Genomic DNA, 19186 nt, shown 5'->3' on the forward strand with positions numbered 1-19186 from the left:
TCAGTTCACAGTAAAACCTAAAGTTTTCAACGATTACCTCCATCGTTTCCGTCACGAGCAACTGACTGTCAGAACTGCTGCTGTGGAGCCCTTATGTAGGCCATAGACGACTTCTGATTGGTCGGTAATTACGTAATTACGTACTGCTGTCGCAAATGACGTCAGCGTCTTCCCTGGTGACGTCACCGCTCCCGCAGTCGCCTAACATTGCGACGAATATTTGTGCCTCCTCTCTGCATCGAGAACTCGGTTCCACGCACCGCTAAGATTATATCCGTTGCCACGGCTGAAGTTACTTTCGCACATTCTTATTTCTACAGCCTCTATAATTGCAGAATCCCAGTATATAGGAGTCCGGGACAAAACTTTTGTTCTGTGTTTGCTTGCGTGGCCGCTCAGCAACTGCAGATTTCTCGAGTTAGAGATTTTTGATACGGCACTGATGTTCTGCGTAGCTGTCGGAAACGCTGCGGATGGTCTGAAAGATGTAATTGCTATTGCACTCACAAGGAACGCTATAAATCCCAGGGAACCTGAGGCCACGAGTGTCCTTAATAGGGCGTAGCATCTGCTTTATCTTCTTAGGGTGTCGCAGGATGGGTCTTATACTTCGTCTTCCCAGGACTCTGCCTGCTTTGCTGGATGTAGCGCCACAGAAACGGAGGAATGCAAACGGTAGCTCATCACGTGAATGACTTTTTTTCTTCACGTGGACCTAGAGTCATATAAAACTGACGGAAAGACATAACCGCCATTTGACTGTATGGTATGCTCTATTACACAATCTATATCGTTTGATGAAGCATGTCGTACAGTCAAATGGCGGTCACTCCTCAACTCCTTCGCGTTCCTATCAGCTCCCAGAAAACTACGGTTTGGAAGGGAGCGTTCAAAACTTTCGCCACAGTGAAGACGACGAACTCCTTTCAACAAGTTGAAACGCAGGGGAAGCCTGCCAAAACTTCTCCATTACCGCTTACAATATGCTCGCTAGCTGACCAGAGATTGTTGCACTGTAAATGCTGCGTGGCCACTCATTGGTTCAGACATTTACGCTACAGCGCCTATGCTGCTAACCTTTCCGATTGGTTGACATCACCCGGGTGGTTAGATTGTGGAACTTCCCCGCACTGAACACGGCACAATGTCGGTGTCGCGTATTTGCAACTGCCGATGGCAAATGCAGATTCGTCGCACCAAAGATGCTCAGGAGACGTTTGGTCGTCTTGCTAAAACTTCAAAGAGTGTGCCGCCCAAGCCGTGGAAAACAGTGGAAACTGGCCAGTGTGTTGATACCACACTTCTGCGAACCAGAAGCCCTGTCATGTGGGTTGGGAGAGGGGGGGGGGGAGAGGGAGGGTGGGAAGCTACAGCCGTCCCGTGTTCATAGTGCTGTGACCAACGAGGTCCGTCACCACGTTCTCTCAGGCCTGCTGCAGCAACGAGAAATTCACGACTCTTACACCAGAAGCCACTAATTGTGTGGTTCCCTCTAGCATGGTTAAGAACATTAAGCTGCGCACATCATTTATTATCGCAAAAGCAATAAACGCTATACTGACTGAATTTCATTATCACTGAATAGTGTTTCGTTTTTCGCTTTCAAGCGTTCCATCTCTTTTCGTTAGTACATAATAGTTTTCAGTTACATATGTCTCTTGTTTTGTTTATTCTTTTGTCAAGAACAGCGCACAGTTCAATAATTGGTGAGCCATTAACCACGGAGGTTATATCTTCTACCTTCACAATGTTTTCTGATCGTAAGAAGGGACAGACGATTCGTCTTGAGAATAGTTAATAATGCAGTAAGGAATGTTATAAAATCACGTGATCTAGAAGCAAGGCAGGAAAGTAAAACAAGGTTATCTACTTGCTGCCTGTTAAGCTGACATATCTCTGCGATCTGTTGCAAATAGTCATAAGACGTAATTTCCACAGATATGACCTCTTTGTGCTTCTGGTAAAAAGCGTCCAAGATATGAAGTGCATAAGTTTCACTATCGTTACTTGGATATGGATGTAATAAGAGACATTACACTATGTACTTGTTGACATCATATTTCCACTGCAAGCTAGGAACAAGTGAAAAGCCCTCACAAACAACAATGTTTTACTTGGCTCGCCATGACGAGAAAAACCATTTCAATTGTTCCATACACATTATTAGGATTAATAAACTAATTATACAACAGGCTACACAAATGATAAAAATGGTCGGTATTATTACGAAACTATTAGAATTCTGAAAGAGTGTGGTGATTAGACATATTTAATTTGTTGAAATGTAATGCTGACAAAGACAGATCTACTTTCATGACAATGTTTTTCGAATGACGTGAACTCCCGCTCACAAGGCACACATGGCCAGCTTCCGCATCTCTGTGGCCCGCATTATTCTCAGATACTGTCAATACACTGACTATTGTGATGTGCGGCAGATCAGTTATTTTTTTAGTAACAACTATTTTATTCGCCAATCACACATTGTCAGTTTGGCAAGCCGTAGGCGAGTAACCAGCATCTGGTTTGTGCCTGTTATTTCGCCTGAAGGGAACGCTCATCATTATTTTGATACTGCTCAGATCAAGAGGAGGAATGAAATACTTTGGTAAGTTTCCATTCCAGTGGTTCAGTGTTAAAAATACGATGCGATACGGCGATTCAACCACAATTTCAACAAAATTGTCAAATTGTTTTTGTTTGAATTTCTTTCGAAGAAGCATCACCATTTATGAGTGGAGGCCACATTTCTCTTATTGACAGGTTTAAATGTACTTCCTTTGCCAAAACACAGTGTAATTTGCATAAACTCATCTCACAGTAGCTATTGCAACAGAATTCTGAAACAGAGGGTCTCATTAAACAAGTAAATGGCGATGAGAGAGCTTACGAAAAACCTTATAGTGTCGGTTCGCAGTATCATAAGAGAAGAAACTTCATGTTTATTTTCATACTAGGAAACTCTTGTTTCACTAGCCGTCGATAACTCTTAAAAATTTACAGTCACCGGAGTGAAAAAGTAAAAAGGAAGTATATCTACTGAAAGAGTTCCGCGTGTTTACGAACTGACAAAATACTCTCCTCCTTGTGTGTTATCATTCGCTAAAATCTCGTTTCGACGTCACGAGCGGTTTAGGAGATGTGAGGGATGTTGTGAATGTTTCATTTTCACTGGCGTGAGATCAGGAGTGAGCGCGCTAGATGGGATCCATTTTCTCGACATTGGAGGCAGATAGAGAACTCCTCCCAAGTCTAAAGAAAAATCCAACACGTTAGCCAAATTTCATACGCATCACATTTGTTGTAATACGCACCAAATGCAAAATAATAGCGACCCCTATTTTTCATTGCAAACTTTTTGAATTTTGAGTAGCGTCTTACTAAAATGTGTTTACCACAATAAGTATGACCATCAGTGAGATGACGGGCACTTCGCCACGAAGCTGACATTTAACGCTTCAAGCAAGCTAAAAATGAAATACTTTTACTGGACAGTTTCTGAAAAATCGTTTGAGAAAGGTTACAGTGTGCACGCGATTCGTTTCTGTCAGCGCAGAGCGTCGCCAACCGGCGCGTGCAAAGTATGTACGTAAGCGGCCCAACATGCGTTGGACCCGCGCGGCATGTGCGGAACTGACGCTGGACTTGGATAAGCGTCTTCGTAATGTTCTTGCGTTTACTAAACCAACTTACGAGGTGGAGTGCTGTTTTTCTTTCGATCTTTTCTCTTTCCTCTGTAAATTCTGTCCGTTATGGGGCGCAGACTGACAAGTGTCACTCAAGGAACGCCCGAACAGCAGTTTTGTAAGCTGTCTCCTCCACGAGTAGGTAATACTTCGCGTTTTTCCATGAATCTCAGTCTAGCATCTGCCTTTCTTGCGACTTGTTTTGTGAAACTGTGTAATCATACAGTATGGTGATTTCCGCCTATTTATGCTCAATAATTTACGTTTGTTTCTATTGAGTACTGCTGTTTTGTAGCAGTGAAATGAAATGATGGTATGGTACTGATGACCGGGATTCCCCATTTGGGGAAGTTTCGCCGCGGAGTTGCAAATCTTTCCAATTGACGCCAGACTGGGCGACTTGTGTGGCGATGACGTTGAAATGATGTAGGCAACACCTTTTTTTGAGTCTCATTTTTGTTGACAGTGCCACTAGCTTATTTGCCAGTTTGACGTTTATTATTGTCTTGTGTGTGCATGGCTTTGCTATTTTGGCTCTCTTTATTCACTTTGAAGGGCGGGATCTGATTTTATATGAACCCTGTGGTTCCCAATCCTCCTCCTTTGGCGTCGTCATCACCTTAGTTTCCCTAGGTCTTTTACTCTTCTAAGCTGGTTTGTTGTCTGTTCTTTGCTAGTTGGATTCTCGTCACGTTGGTCGTTGTTCTTTTGCCTACTGTGGCTCTTCTATTAGTCGTCTTGGCATCTTCTGTTTGTGCCAAGTTTGTGGGTGTGTCGTTCCTACGTTTGTCAGGTGTCTTATATTTTCTCTACAGAGATCGAGCTTTGTGTATGTGGTGGTGGCGAATTTCTTGATCGTTCGTGAATGGTGTCCATCTATAGGGCCTCATGTAGTTCTGCTATACGTGTCCATGGCGGTGCATTTAATATCCATCTCAGGACTTTCTTTTGTAATACTTGTAGTTTCTTTATGTGGCTCATACTTGCGGTTCCCCACGATATGCAACCCTAGGTCATCACTGGTAAAATCGTGGTTTTATATATCGTTCTTTTCGTTTCAATGGCCAGGTCTTTGCTAATGAAAAAGGGGATCAAGGCTTTAGCGATTGCGAATCCTTTGTTTCGTTTTTCGTTGATATGAAGGCCGAAAAGTAATTTGGAGTGTAGGTGTACTCCTAAATATTTGACTTCCTGTCTCCATGGCAACTCTTGTGCATTTAGCGTTAGTCATTCTTCTAGGAGCGGTCGTTTTCTTGTAAAGTATAGTGCCGAGGTTTTTGTGGCGTTCACTGTCATTGTGTTATCTTTGCACCACGTTCCAAGTTGTGGTGTCACCGCCAGACACCACACTTGCTAGGTGGTAACTTAAATCGGCCGCGGTCCTGTAGTACATGTCGGACCCGCGTGTCGCCACTGTGTAATCGCAACCCTAGCGCCACCACATGGCAGGTCACAAGACACGGACATGACCTCGCACCAGTTGTACGGACGACATAGCTTGCGACCAGACGTACGAAGCTTTCCTCTCAATTGCCGAGAGACAGATCGAATAGCCTTCAGCTTAGTCCCTAGCTACTACCTAGCAAGGCGCCATTTGTATCAGTGCTTATAGCGTACTAATATTCAAGAGAGATGTATTCCAACAAGAGAATAAAAGTTAAGTAACATCTACGTACTTTTCTTCTAATTCATTAATAAGTCTCATGTTCCAGAACTTCAAGCCCGTCTGCATTAGTTTAGCGTGCACCTAGCTACCTCATTGTGTCTAGGCTGTATGGTCTAGACACAACACAAGTAACTCCAGTTGCCTCTGTACAGGCCGAATGTTTGTTTCGTGCCGCTTCCCGCTGCTGAAGAAGGCGGTATCAGCTGCGAACTGGGCGATGTCTACGTGTGGTGCAGTGGTATGTCATTCGCATATACAGGGTGAAAAGTATTTAAACCGACAAACTCTGGGAGGTTGTAAGGGACATCAAAACAAATATTTTTCCCTAATGTCATTTTCTCCTATGAGGAATATTTAAACCGGTAGAGGAAGATTTCTCTGGCGGCAAATTAATTAAATCAACAAACACTTTTCCATTTTTTTATGAACAACAGACAACACATTAACACAACCCAATTTCAGTTACAGTATATTTTCAAAACTGCCTCCACTGACACGTAAACAAAGGTTACACCGTCGGATCATGTTCTGTCTGACACGGGCAAACACCCCAGGAGTATCCTGAATTGTTCCTGCTGCTGCTACTATCCGGGCAACCAGATCCTCTTCTGATGCAACAGGAGTTAAGTAAACAATGTTGCGCATCTCTACCCACACAAAAAAGTCCAGAGGGGACATACCTGGGGATCGAGCAGGCCATGGCACAGGACCACCTCTGTCAATCCACTTTTCTGGGAACCGTCGGTCCAGGAATCGACGCACACGCCGACTGAAATGTGCCGGCGCCCCGTCATGTTGGAACCACATGCGTTGTCTTGTAGGGAGCGGGATGTCTTCCAGCAATTCTGGCAATGCTCTGGCGAGAAAATTGTAATAGTGCCTGCCATTTAATGGCCTAGGTAGCAGATACGGCCCAATTACACGGGCACCAACAACACCGACCCACGCATCAACGAAGAACCGCGCTTGATGAGCGCTAGTAGCTGTGGCATGTGGGTTATCTTCACTCCAAACATTCGAATTGTGCATGTTGAAGACTCCATCACGCCCGAACATTGCTTCATCGGTAAACAACACAGAGGATGAAATTGTAGGATACATTTCACACTGTTCCAGGTACCACTGCGAAAACTGTGTTCTGGGTGGATAATCAAATGGTTCAAATGGCTCTGAGCACTATGGGACTTAACTTCTAAGGTCATCAGTCCCCTAGAACTTAGAACTACTTAAACCTAACTAACCTAAGGACATCACACACATCCATGCCCGAGGCAGGATTCGAACCTGCGACCGTAGCGGCCACGCGGTTCCAGACTGTAGCGCCTTTAACCGCTTGGCCACACCGGCCGGCCCAACTGGTTCCAGGTTGTGGACACGCTGTAAGTGAAATGGACGTAACAATTGCTCTCGAAGGACTGTTCTTACATTCGTCTGATTCGTTCCCATGTTGCGTGCAATTGCACGAATCCTGATTGTAGTATCCCGCTCCACATGCTGCGAGACATCTTCCTCAAATTACAGCGTTCTTACCGTGTGACGGCGTCCCTGTCCAGGTAATCTGCTAACTAACCCGGTCTCACGCAGACGTTGGTACACAGCAGCAAAGGTCGTATGATGCGGGATACGACGATTAGGATATTGTTGTTGACAAACCTGCTATGCAGCTCGTCCGTTGTGGTGCGCTACGTAGTATACACCAACCATGTCAGTGTACTTATCCCATGTGTATCGCTCCATTAGTAAACAGAGACAATGCACTAGTACACTGGTGGACAGCAGTTGCCTACAACTGAAGATCGTAATACGGCATCTAACAACTGAAGAGCGTAATACGGCCTCCACCGGTTTAAATAATCCTCTTAGGAAAAAAATGACATTAGGGAAAAATATTTGTTTTGATGTCCCCTATAACCTCCCAGAGTTTGTCGCTTTAAATAGGTGGCAGACCCCTGGGGTATGGCAGCTTTCATTACCCTCTTGGATGACTTTTTTCCGTCTACTACTACTACTACGAAAGTACGCCTCGTCAGGAAATTGTCAACTATCTTGACGTACCTGTCTGGTATTGTGGTTTTCTCTTTTAATTTGTGGACTAGTTTTCCGTGTCACACCTTGTCGTAGGCCTCCTCCCAATCGAGGAACACCGTTGCCGTCGAATTTGAGAAGTTCATGTTTTTTTGCAATGTGCTCTGTCAGTCACAGTACTTGTAGCTCCGCTGATACCCTTTTTTGGAAACAGAATTGCTCTGCTCTAATGGTTCGGTCTTTCTGAAGCGATCCTTCAATTCTTTGTAGTAAGATTCGTTCGTAGATTTTGCCCATCGTTTTGAGCAGGTTTATGGGTCGATGGTTTGTCGGTATTTTTGGGTCTTTTCCGGCTTGGGGTATTGTGATGATTTTCGTCTCTTTCCACAAGTCCGGAAAATGGCATTGCATCGTACAACTGTTTATGATGCGTGTGAGGAGCACTAGTGGTTTTCTAGGCAGTTGTTTTAGGTGGGTGTGGGAGATCTTGTCTAGTCCGGGTGCTGAGTTTTCTTTTCTTTTCCTAATGGTGTTTTTAATTTCGGTAGGAGTGGTTAGTTCTGCTGGAATTGTGGGTGGTGTGTTTCTAATTTCTGTGACTGACTGTGTGACGGTGTTTTCATTTTGTACTTCTCTTTATGTGGGGTTTTCTGTCTGCTCGCAACACCTAGTCCGCCAGCGGAGAAAATCTCCGACCCGGCCGGGAATCGACCTCGGCGTGCTACATGGAGTCAGACGTGCTGATCACTCAGCCAAGGGAGGAGACTCCGTAGCAGTCTTGCTGTTTAGGAAAGAATGCACAGACCGTTACCATCCACTCTAATGCCACGCTGTTGAGTAAACGATTTCAACTGGGCTGGCAAGTAGCCCTGTGTCTGTGGCACTGCAGGGACACGATTGGAACAACGACTGCCCTGGCGCAGACACGGATGTGCGCAAAGGCGACGGTCAGCCCGCCTGTTACAGCCGTGGCAGCTGCACGGAATTCCTCGCCTACGGAAAAGCCGGGGGAAGCCGTTTTGTTTCCGCGTGGCGGTTATTTACGCGCGTGACGTGTCCGCTACCGCGCCAGCGCTGACCTGGGCGGGACCGCGCGTGTCGCCGCCGTAACGAGCGCGTAATTCCCTGTCCTGCGCTGCGCTGTCCGGCGGCCGCGGCGGTCATCACGTGCCCACTTTACGGCCGCCTCCGGTCGCACCTGTCTCCTAGAAATCCCGCAGCTGCCGGCCGCGCACCAGACGTGCCGCTCAAGGAACTGCCGTGGCGGGTCGCCGTCTCCTAGCGACGGCCAAGGCCGCGTCCGTGGGTCGCCAAATTCTCCACACCGCCGCACCTATTTGTTTCGTGCACTAACATTTGTGACAACTGTAAAACAGAGCAAGAAGTACCCCAATGAATTGAACTATCTCATTAAAACTGTATCTGGACTTCCCTACGTAGTGCGGAATTGACCGCTAGATGTTACAACAGGTGGTCGAGCGGTTCTAGGCGCTTCAGTCCGGAACCACGCGGCTGCTACGGTCGCAGGTTCAAATCCTGCCTCGGTCATGGATGTGTCTGATGTCCTTAGGTTAGTTAGGTTTAAGTAGTTCTAAGTTCTAGGGGACTGATGACCAAAGAAGTTAAGTACCATAGTGCTCAGAGCCATTTGAACCATTTTGTTACCACAGGCGGACTGGCCACTATAAAAGGAGACGGACGGGCATTATTATGTCGTTAGAAAAGCAGAATGAGTCGGTCTGGAGAGCTCAGTGAATTCGAACGTGGATTTGTCATTGGATATCGTCCAAATCCATCAGGGACATTTCAGTTCTTCCAAAACTTATGACTTTTCGGTTTGGGCATCCACAGTTTAGATACACGATAAAAATATAAATATTTAAAAATAGCTATTACAATCGTCTAAAAAGTTAATGGTAGCCGCTTTAGGTGTTAGTAGTTCCTTTACTACAAGACCATACACAACCAGTTCCGCCATGTTTTAATAGTATTCTCAGGCGTATAACCACCACGCCGTCTACAGGCCACAAGTGGCCCATCGGGACCATCCGACCGCCGGGTCATCCTCAGTACAGGATGCGGATAGGAGGGGCATGGGGTCAGCAAACCGCACTCCCGGTCGTTATAATGATCTTCTTGACCGAAGCCGCTACTCTTCGGTCGAGTAGCTCCTCAATTGGCATCACGAGGCTGAGTGCACCCCGAAAAATGGGAACAGCACATTGCGGCCTGGAGGGTCACCCATCCAAGCGCCGAACACGCCCGACAGCGCTTAACTTCGGTGATCTCACGGGAACCGGTGTAGCCACTGCGGCAAAGCCGTTGCCTCAGGCGTATAGATGCATGAAACGCTCTGATAGGTGCTCGAATTGCCAGAACCGCCTAAATTGGATGGTTACAAGATGGAACATCGAAAATTCCCATGGATAGCAGCCGCGGGCAGTATACGTGAGCTCTGGGTGCCGCGGGTATGGAGCGGTGATGAAACATCAACAGATTCCCCCACAATCCACATGACGGTGACGTCACTATACTTGAAGTAGCCACCAAACAGAACAGTCGACCTAATGTTACTGAAGCTGCCGGCGCGTTGAGTGTCCGAGAGAAGCGGCCAACAAGAAATATGGAAATATGCCGCTAGAGGGAGCAAAGATGAGGAACGGTCACAAAATAAATTAAGGAGGAAACCGACAGTGAGTAATATAACAAATACGTAAAAGGCATTGCAGGGAGCACGTTATGCGCCTATAAGACAGAATTAGAAGTACCATACAAATATTTCCTGTGATAAAACTTTACCAATATAAAGATTACAGAATGATCTATAAAAATGGTTACAGTTGCAACAAAGCCCATTAGCGGAACATATTAAATGGAGACAAGTCCCGGCCGGAGTGGCCGAGCGGTTCTAGGCGCTATAGTCTGGAACCGCGCGACCGCTACGGTCGCAGGTTCGAATCCTGCCTCGGGCATGGATGTGTGTGATGTCCTTAGGTTAGTTAGGTTTAAGTGGTTCTAAGTTCTAGGGGACTGATGATCTCAGCAGTTATGTCCCATAGTGCTCAGAGCCATTTTTGGAGACAAGTACCACTTCCAAATTTATAAAATAATATTATACATAGGTAGTGCAAATATTTCTACCTTCTAAAGGTGCCGTAGTCGGCAGTTGGTGATGTGCCTATGAAGTGGAAACGCGAAGAAACAACCGCAGCTTAACCAAGGCTAAACAGACCTTATGTGTAAACGGAGACAGACCATCGAGCGTTGTGAAGGCTGGCTGTAAAAAATCAGCGGAAGGAATCATTCGTCAGTTCGAAAGTGCTCTCAGTAGTCTAATTAGCAGAATGAGTAGGTAGTTAAAAATAATGGGATAAAACGAGCAGATTCTCATAACCTATACGGCTGTGCACTCAACGTTAAGGAACGCTGGAGTTGGTGTAAAGAGCGAATGTAAACGAGTGATGAATCACGCTGTACTCTATGGCTGTCCACTGGAAGGGGCTGGGCTTGGCGAAAGTCTCGAGGATGCCATTATGTGTAGTGCCAACAGCGTAGTACAGAGGAGGAGGTGTTAGGTATGCGGGTGTTTTCCGTGATTAGAGTCAGCTCCCCTCGTCAGGCTTAAGAAAATGTTACTTTCGGAGCCACACGAACACATTCAACAGCATTGCATACTGTATACAGTACAGGAACAGCACTAAGAAGATGACTGTATCAGAATGACAAAGCAGCAGGCAGCGATGGTTTGTGAAGAATACCAGTCCTGACCGGAACCCAATGAAACACCTTTGGGGTGAGTTAGAGCGTCGACTTCGGTCCAGACCCCAGAGTCCAGCATCGGTACCTTCTCTGGTTTCGTCTGTTGAGGAAGAACTGGCTGCCATTCCTCTGGACATTCAGAGATCTCACTGAAAGTGTCCCCAGCAGAGTTCAAACTGTCATGAAGGTGAAGGGTGGATACGCTCACTTTTAATGTTTGCGAATAGTTGTCTGGATACTTTTGATAGTGTAATGTGTATCTCTGGAAAATGTGTACTTTGGTGGCAAAATCTTTACGGTAATATCCTTTGCCCAAAGTTTAATGACTTCGACGCCTGAGGTCAAGTAAAAACCCGTAGCATCAAATCAGCAGCCTTAAGACACACACGATCCTATCCAACACTGGGTAGACTTCTAACACCTGGTTTGACGAAATGAATTCTCAGCATATGTGTCACATAGAGACGATTAACTTTAGCTGTAACACAGGCTCCCAAATTTTGTAGAAATATAGTATGAACATGACCTGGCATATGCTTCATTGTAAGAAGTTGTTACTCCGGGCGTTACGAAGATGCCTGGTTATGAAAGCATTTTAAATCTGTGAACAGGAGTGGGTGTGGTACTGTTCTACAGGAGAAGCGTATTATGCGATCTCAGATTCCTCCTGTCCACTAGACGTGAGATAACCGTTACGATCAATAACATCCTGCTCGAAAATGTTTAGGCACCTTCATGAGCTAATAAAAAACTGAACGATGTATTTTACAGAAAATCGATATAGCAGTAGTATAATCTGGATGCTCCTCGCATCTAAGTCGAATAATTCTTGTTTCATTCCCTACGGACCGAATTTCAAAGTTAATTTCTGCCTGATGTTGAGTGCATTAGACAAATTTTTAAATTTACGTAATATGTTCTGCAGAAACGATCAGCATTTCCGTCACTTCGGTTGAGCATGCTTCCTGTCGGCTAGTAGGCATAGGGTCCACCATGGGCTATGGTAACGGTCCATGGGTGATGGCATTGACGTGTATAAGGCGCGAATGGCTTCCTGTGGTATAGCCATCCACGCTGCATTCACGTGGTTCCTACACTACTGGCCATTAAAATTGCTACACCACGAAGATGACGTGCTACAGACGCGAAATTTAACCGACAGGAAGAAGATGTGTGATATGCAAATGATTAGCTTTTAAGAGCATTCACACAAGGTTGGCGCTGGTGGCGACACCTACAACGTGCTGACATGAGGGCCATACACAAACAGCAGTTGACCGGCGTTGCCTGGTGAAACGTTGTTGTGATGCCTCGTGTAAGGACTTTGATACAGGTAGGATTGTAGCCTATCGCGATTGCGGTTTATCGTATCGCGACATTGCTGCTCGCGTTGGTCGAGATCCAATGACTGTAAGCAGAATATGGAGCCAGTGGGTTCAGGAGGGTAATACGGAACGCCGTGATGGATTCCAAAGACCTCGTATCACTAGCAGTCGAGATGACAGGCATCTTATGCGCATGGCTGTAAAGGATCGTGCAGCCGCCGGCCGGTGTGGCCGTGCGGTTCTAGGCGCTTCAGTCTGGAACTGCGTGACCGCTACGGTCGCAGGTTCGAATCCTGCCTTGGGCATGGATGTGTGTGATGTTCTTAGGTTAGTTAGGTTTAATTAGTTCTAAGTTCTAGGGGACTGATGACCACAGATGTTAAGTCCCATAGTGCTCAGAGCCATTTGAACCATTTTTGATCGTGCAGCCAAATCTCGATCCCTGAGTCAACAAGATGGGGACGTTTGCAAGACAACAACCATCAGCACGAACAGTTCGACGACGTTTGCAGCAGCATGGCCTATCAGCTCGGAGACCATGGCTGCGGTTACCCTTGACGCTGCATCACAGACAGGAGCGCCTGCGATGGTGTACTCAACGACGGACCTGGGAGCATGAATGGCAAAACGTCATTTTTTCGGATGAATCCAGGTTCTGTTTACAGCATCATAATGGTCGCATCCGTGTTTGGCGACATCGCGGTGAACGCACATTGGAAGCGCGTATTCGTCATCGCCATACTGGCATATCACCAGGCGTGATGGTATGGGGTGCCATTAGTTACACGTGTCGGTCACCTCTTGTTCGGACTGACGGCACTTTGAACAGTGGACGTTACATTTCAAATGTGTTACGACCCGTGGCTCTACCCTTCATTCGATCCCTGCGAAACCGTACATTTCAACAGGATAATGCACGAGCGCATGTAGCAGGTCCTGTGCGAGCCTTCCTGGATACAGAAAAAGTTCGACTGCTGCCATGGCCAGCACATTCTCCAGATCTCTCACCAATTGAAACCGTCTGGTCAATGGTGGCCGAGCAACTGGCTCGTCACAATACGCCAGTCACTACTCTTGATGAACTGTGGTATCGTGTTGAAGCTGCATGGGCAGCTGTACCTCTACATGCCATCCAAGCTCTGTTTGACTCAATGCCCAGGCGTATCAAGGTCGTTATTACGGCCAGAGGTGGTTGTTGTGGGTACTGATTTCTCAAAATCTATGCACCCAAACTGCGTGGAAATGTAATCACATGTCAGTTGTAGTATAATATATTGATCCAATGAATACCTGTAGATCATGTGTATTTCTTCTTGGTGTAGCAATTTTAATGGCCAGTAGTGTAAGTTCATCAGTGGTGGTTGACAATGGATCACAGCGCTGCACCCTTCATTACACCACACCCCACACATTTTCTGTTGGCGACAAGTAGGTCGATCTGGCGGACCAGGGCAAAAAGCTGACATCCTGTGACACCAAGAGGGCAAGTGTTCGTGCATTGTTTTGCTGAAAAATGGCGTCTGGGGTGTTGCGCAGAAAGGGTATGGCTACGGGTCGCAGGATGTCATTGACGTAGGTCATAGTGAACACAGTGCCCTGGACACGGACAAGTGTGATTTGTACCTGTACCTATGGCACCCCGCACCATACGGCGCTGAGTTAGCGCCGTAGGTCTTGTACGAATGCAGTGAATATGATGCATTTCTCTCTGTCTGTGGCGAACAAAAATGCGGCCATCATTCTCAAACAACCGGAACCTGGAATTGTTCGAAAACACTATCCGTTGCCATTCCTGTCCGCAGCGAAGGTGTTCCATACACCATTGTTGTCTAGTATTGTTTCTGCACATATGTCAAAGGTAGGCGAAGAAGTGGACGACGCGCACGTAATCCATGTCGTAATAAACGGCGACGGTCTGTCGCCCATGACAGCGTACGATGCGTTGCGTTGTTCCACTGATGCGCCAGACCCCAGGAGGACGCGCTCTGTCCTGCAATGCAATTCGAATCTTCTCGGAGGTGGTCTGGGTGGTGGGACCTGACCCATCTCGTCGTGTCCTACCGCCTTCCGTGGACCATTCTGCACACACCCGTTGCACTGCCAAAACACTTCGTCCCACACGAGCAGCAATTTCCCGGATCACATTCTCTCATGCCAAAATAATGTACCCTCTTTCAAAGTCACTGATTTGAGAGCACGGTTCGCGCAATTTCTGCGAGGTATCCTGCACGTCTGCTCAAGTAACACTGATCCATTACCTTCGGTTTATAGCGCCAACGAGAGGGGCAGACACATTTTACCGGTAGGTGGTATTGTGCCGCAATATCGATGTTGACTTTGAATACGAGGGCCGACATGGTTCAAATGCTAATCATTACTGCAGAACGTACTAATGTACATGTATTGTGAATATGAACGTCCTATCTCTAGTCATTCAAGGTGTTCTGCTTTGCCGGCCGGAGTGGCCGAGCGGTTCTAGGCGCTACAGTCTGAAACCGCGCGACCGCTATGGTCGCAGGTTCGAATCCTGCCTCGGGCATGGATGTATGTGATGTCCTTAGGTTAGTTAGGTTTAAGTAGTTCTAAGTTCTAGAGCACTGATGACCTCAGCAGTTAAGTCCCATAGTGCTCAGAGCCATTTGAACCATTTTTTTTTGTTCTGCTTTCTTTCTATCTTTTTTTTTTTTCAACATGAGTATAGTTAGAGAGAGCGTTACACTCCAGATATCTCTTCACATGCGTGTCTGCTAATGCTTATATGAGCCTTCAACCTGTGTACGGACAACATTTCATGTTACTCACAATTGGTGCAAATGAAATAAACCCCACATCATTCTCGAGCCACGTGGTGTGCTGCGTATTATTCAGAGACAACAGATGTTTTACGAGGGATGGGATCTACAGCATTTTTATGTAAGACACATGCTAGACGATTGGTTACAACACTACATTACTGGTTGGTGGGATAGTTATCAGACTCATTCGAAACTGCCGACGGAAAATTGGTGCATTGGTCAGTTGTACAATACAACAACTCACACGACTGTCAATGACAAATTCATACGTCGCAGCTCTGTAGAAGACCTCTTCATAAAGTTTTTTTATATATAAAGTAAAAATTCAGAAATTAGCAGAACAGTCATAGGAGATCTGTCACATTCGTTTCAGTTAACTCGAAAAGCTAAGTACATACCACGCTTTAAAATAAACAACGACTGGTACATTCTAGGGGCGTTTGAAAAGTCCATGCAAGGTCCTAGAGATGTCACCACCGGCGCGTATCGAGGTCATCTTTAGTTACGAGCTTCTTTGGAAAGAACGCACACAAAGTTTCAGCCATATTGGTCTATTTCTTTGTGTTTGGCATTCGTGTGAATCAAGGAAATCTAGTGATTGTCAAAAAACGGACGTAAAAGAATTTCGTGTGGTGATTAAACATTACTTTATGAAAGGCAAGACACCTCAGTAGAGTAAAGAGAAGCTTGATAAACATTACGGTGACTCTGCACCTTCGATCAGAATAGTTTATAAGTGGTTTCAAAATTTTCGGAGTGGCCATATGGGCAAAAGTGCTGCTGAACGTTCTGGACGCCCTCTGGAAGTTACGACTCCAGAAATCATTGATAAAATCCGTGCTATGATGATGGATGACAGAAAAGTTAAGGTGCGTGAGATTGCTAGTGCTGTGGGCATTTAGAATGAAAGGGTGTGTAATATTTTGCATAAACATTTGGACATGAGAAAGCTGTCCGCAAAATGGTTCAAATGGCACTGAGCGCTATGGGACTTAACATCTATGGTCATCAGTCCCCTAGGACGTAGAACTACTTAAACCTAACTAACCTAAGGACATCACACAACGCCCAGTCATCACGGGGCAGAGAAAATCCCTGACCACGCAGGGAATCGAACCCGGGCGCGGGAAGCGAGAACGCTACCGCACGACCACGAGCTGTGGACTCCGCAAGATGGGTTCCGCGATTTCTCACGCTTGACCAAAAACGGAATCGTGTGAAGTGTTGCAAGGATGGTTTGCAGCTGTTCAGGAAGAATCCGCAGCGTCGTTTCGTCACTGTGGATGCAACGTGGATACAACATTACCATACTCCTGAGACCAAAAACAATCTAAAAAATGGGTTACCAAGGAAGAATCTGCACCAAAAAAAGGGGAAGACATTCCTTCGGCCGGAAAGGTTATGTCGACTGTCTTTTGAGATTCGCAAGGGATAATCCTCATCGACTGTCTGGGAAAGGGTAAAACTATGACAGGTACATAGTATTCATCGTTATTGGATCGTTTGAAAACCGAGACGCAAGATAAACGCCAGTGATTGGACCGGAAAAAGTCCTTTTCCATCACGACAATGCACCACCACACATCTCAGCAGTTGTGGTCGCAAAATTAATGGAAATAGGATTTCAACTCAGTTGACATCCCCCCTACTCTCCAGACTTGGCTCCCTCAGACTACTATTTTTTCCCCAATTTGAAGAAATGGTTGGCGGGACAAAGATTTCATTCAAATGAGGAGGTGATTGCAGCAACTAATAGCTATTTTGCAGACTTGGACAATTCCTATTATTGGGAAGTGATCAACAAAGTAGAACAGCGTTGGATGAAGTGTATAAATCTAAAAGAAGAAAATGTCAAAAAATGAAAAAGGTTTACCCCAAACACTTAAGTAGTTTTTATTTTTGCAAGGACTTTTCAAACGCCTCTCGTATATTAGTTGACTGTGAGGGAAATTTTGAACCGATCAGTAGGAAATGTTCAGAAATAGTGTGAGGATATATATCGATCTGTTAAACCATCAGAAATCTACCCCGATCACTGCTGAGAGAATAGATAGATGGCAAGTACCTTTCATTCGAACAACGTCCGAACCTAAAATATCCTTTCACAAAAGTGTTTCATAAGAGCGATGAGTACAAAAGTATCCCTGCTAGTGTTACATTTTTCACCGTCGTTAGTATACATGCATCGAATAAGTACAGCACATGGCCTTTTGAGAATATATAGCGATGTGTGTCGTTATGGGGAACTGTTTGTCAATCCGTTCTTCATTTACTTTGGTTTGGACAGGGTGCGCACTAAAATATCCATTCTCAGGAACTGTACTGTGCTTTACACTTGGTGCAAGCAGTTATTTTCCTCCAGATGTTCAGAGTAACTTAGAAGGGAATCAGGACAATGCTACTAGTGTGGGATATTGAAGGAAATAATGAAGTCATCAAAAAAATTTCTTTTTACGTAAGATACCTGCAAGGCCTTTACTGTAACCTCCTACATAATACCTAAAAAGGACCATTACAGTAAAATGAGAGAAATTACTGGCAATAGGAAGGGCAGGTCGTTGTACTACAACAAAATGTACACATTCTAATACAGTGTACAGTAACTTATGGAACCCAAATGTTGATGTAGATACTGAGGAAGGTTCATGCTCTTAGCAGCTGCTCAATTTACTGTGCACTGTGTCGTATTAGCAGAAGTTCGTGAGATGTAGACAGTGAGGAAGGTTCATGCTTTTAGCAGTTGCTCAATTTATTGGATATTGTGTTGTATTACAGGAGGTTAACGACTACTCTACATGTGCTCAAACCAAGATACATAGTTATTTTATTGAGAAGAATGCACTATTGTGTAGGTAGAGATTGAAATGGATGATTTAGTGACACAATCAATCACAGTTTCTGTGGACTTTTTGTTTCTGGCCTTAAGGGAGGGTGAGCTGATCTACTAAGACGGTCATTCAAACTACAGCAACCAAAAGAGAATTAGATATAAGTGATCACACATAACAAAACTGAAGCTCGCATTCTCATCGTGGAGCACGACTCCCTGTTGTTCCAGCTACCTCTGCTATTTTTGCGTCATCTGTATACCAAATTCGCAATGATCGTTTCTTTTTAAGAGTCTAGTGGGAAATGAATGAAGATGATTTCTACGCAGGTGAAACTAACGTCCATCACAAAGAAAGTGTAATGTTCTTTTCCCTACAGTTGGCATTTGAGGGTCAGTATCCTCAAATTTGAGATGTGCTTTCTCTGCTAGTTTCTGCATCACTTCGTGTCTTTACCGACTGTATCTGTCTTCGCTGTAACAGCTGTGGCATGACAGCAAGGACGAGACATTTGTCTTGCACAGGCGTTACAGGCGTTCGAACAATACTGCAGTAACTACGTATTCTTCATGCTTGCTGTCTGAGCCGTTGGTAAATATATGACTTGTTCCTGGGCGTCTGCCTGCTAGATATTCATGTACAATTACATTTATGACTAGCTTGTAATGACATGTCTCTTAAATGTACTGCCGCCTATGTGCTCGGGCTAATATGGCAAGAGTTACGATGCTGCTGCCTCGTAATGTCAATGTCTACTGTCTTTTCATTTGAATAATAGTTCCACTTTCTTTTCAGCGTCCAGCGTCGTATGACAGTGTGAGAAGTTAAAATGTGTTTGGAATGGACAGTGAGTTAATTGTGCTGGTATCTACTTGTCGAAATGCAGCTTGGTTCCGTGACTGTCTTGGTGACTTGCTGCCGACGGATCTATGTAAGATCTGAACCGCTAACTACGCAAGGATGACCCGAATTAAAACGTTGTTCATTTCATGGCCTAACTGGAAGAGAACCGCTCAACTGTGAGACTTCGCAGTATTAAATGTAATAAGTGCAGGCGTGAATGTTTCTATAGTTCTTTTTACCAAATATGTTATCTAAAGGG

The sequence above is a fragment of the Schistocerca nitens genome, chromosome 2, assembly GCF_023898315.1.
Source record: "Schistocerca nitens isolate TAMUIC-IGC-003100 chromosome 2, iqSchNite1.1, whole genome shotgun sequence".
NCBI lineage: Eukaryota > Metazoa > Arthropoda > Insecta > Orthoptera > Acrididae > Schistocerca > Schistocerca nitens.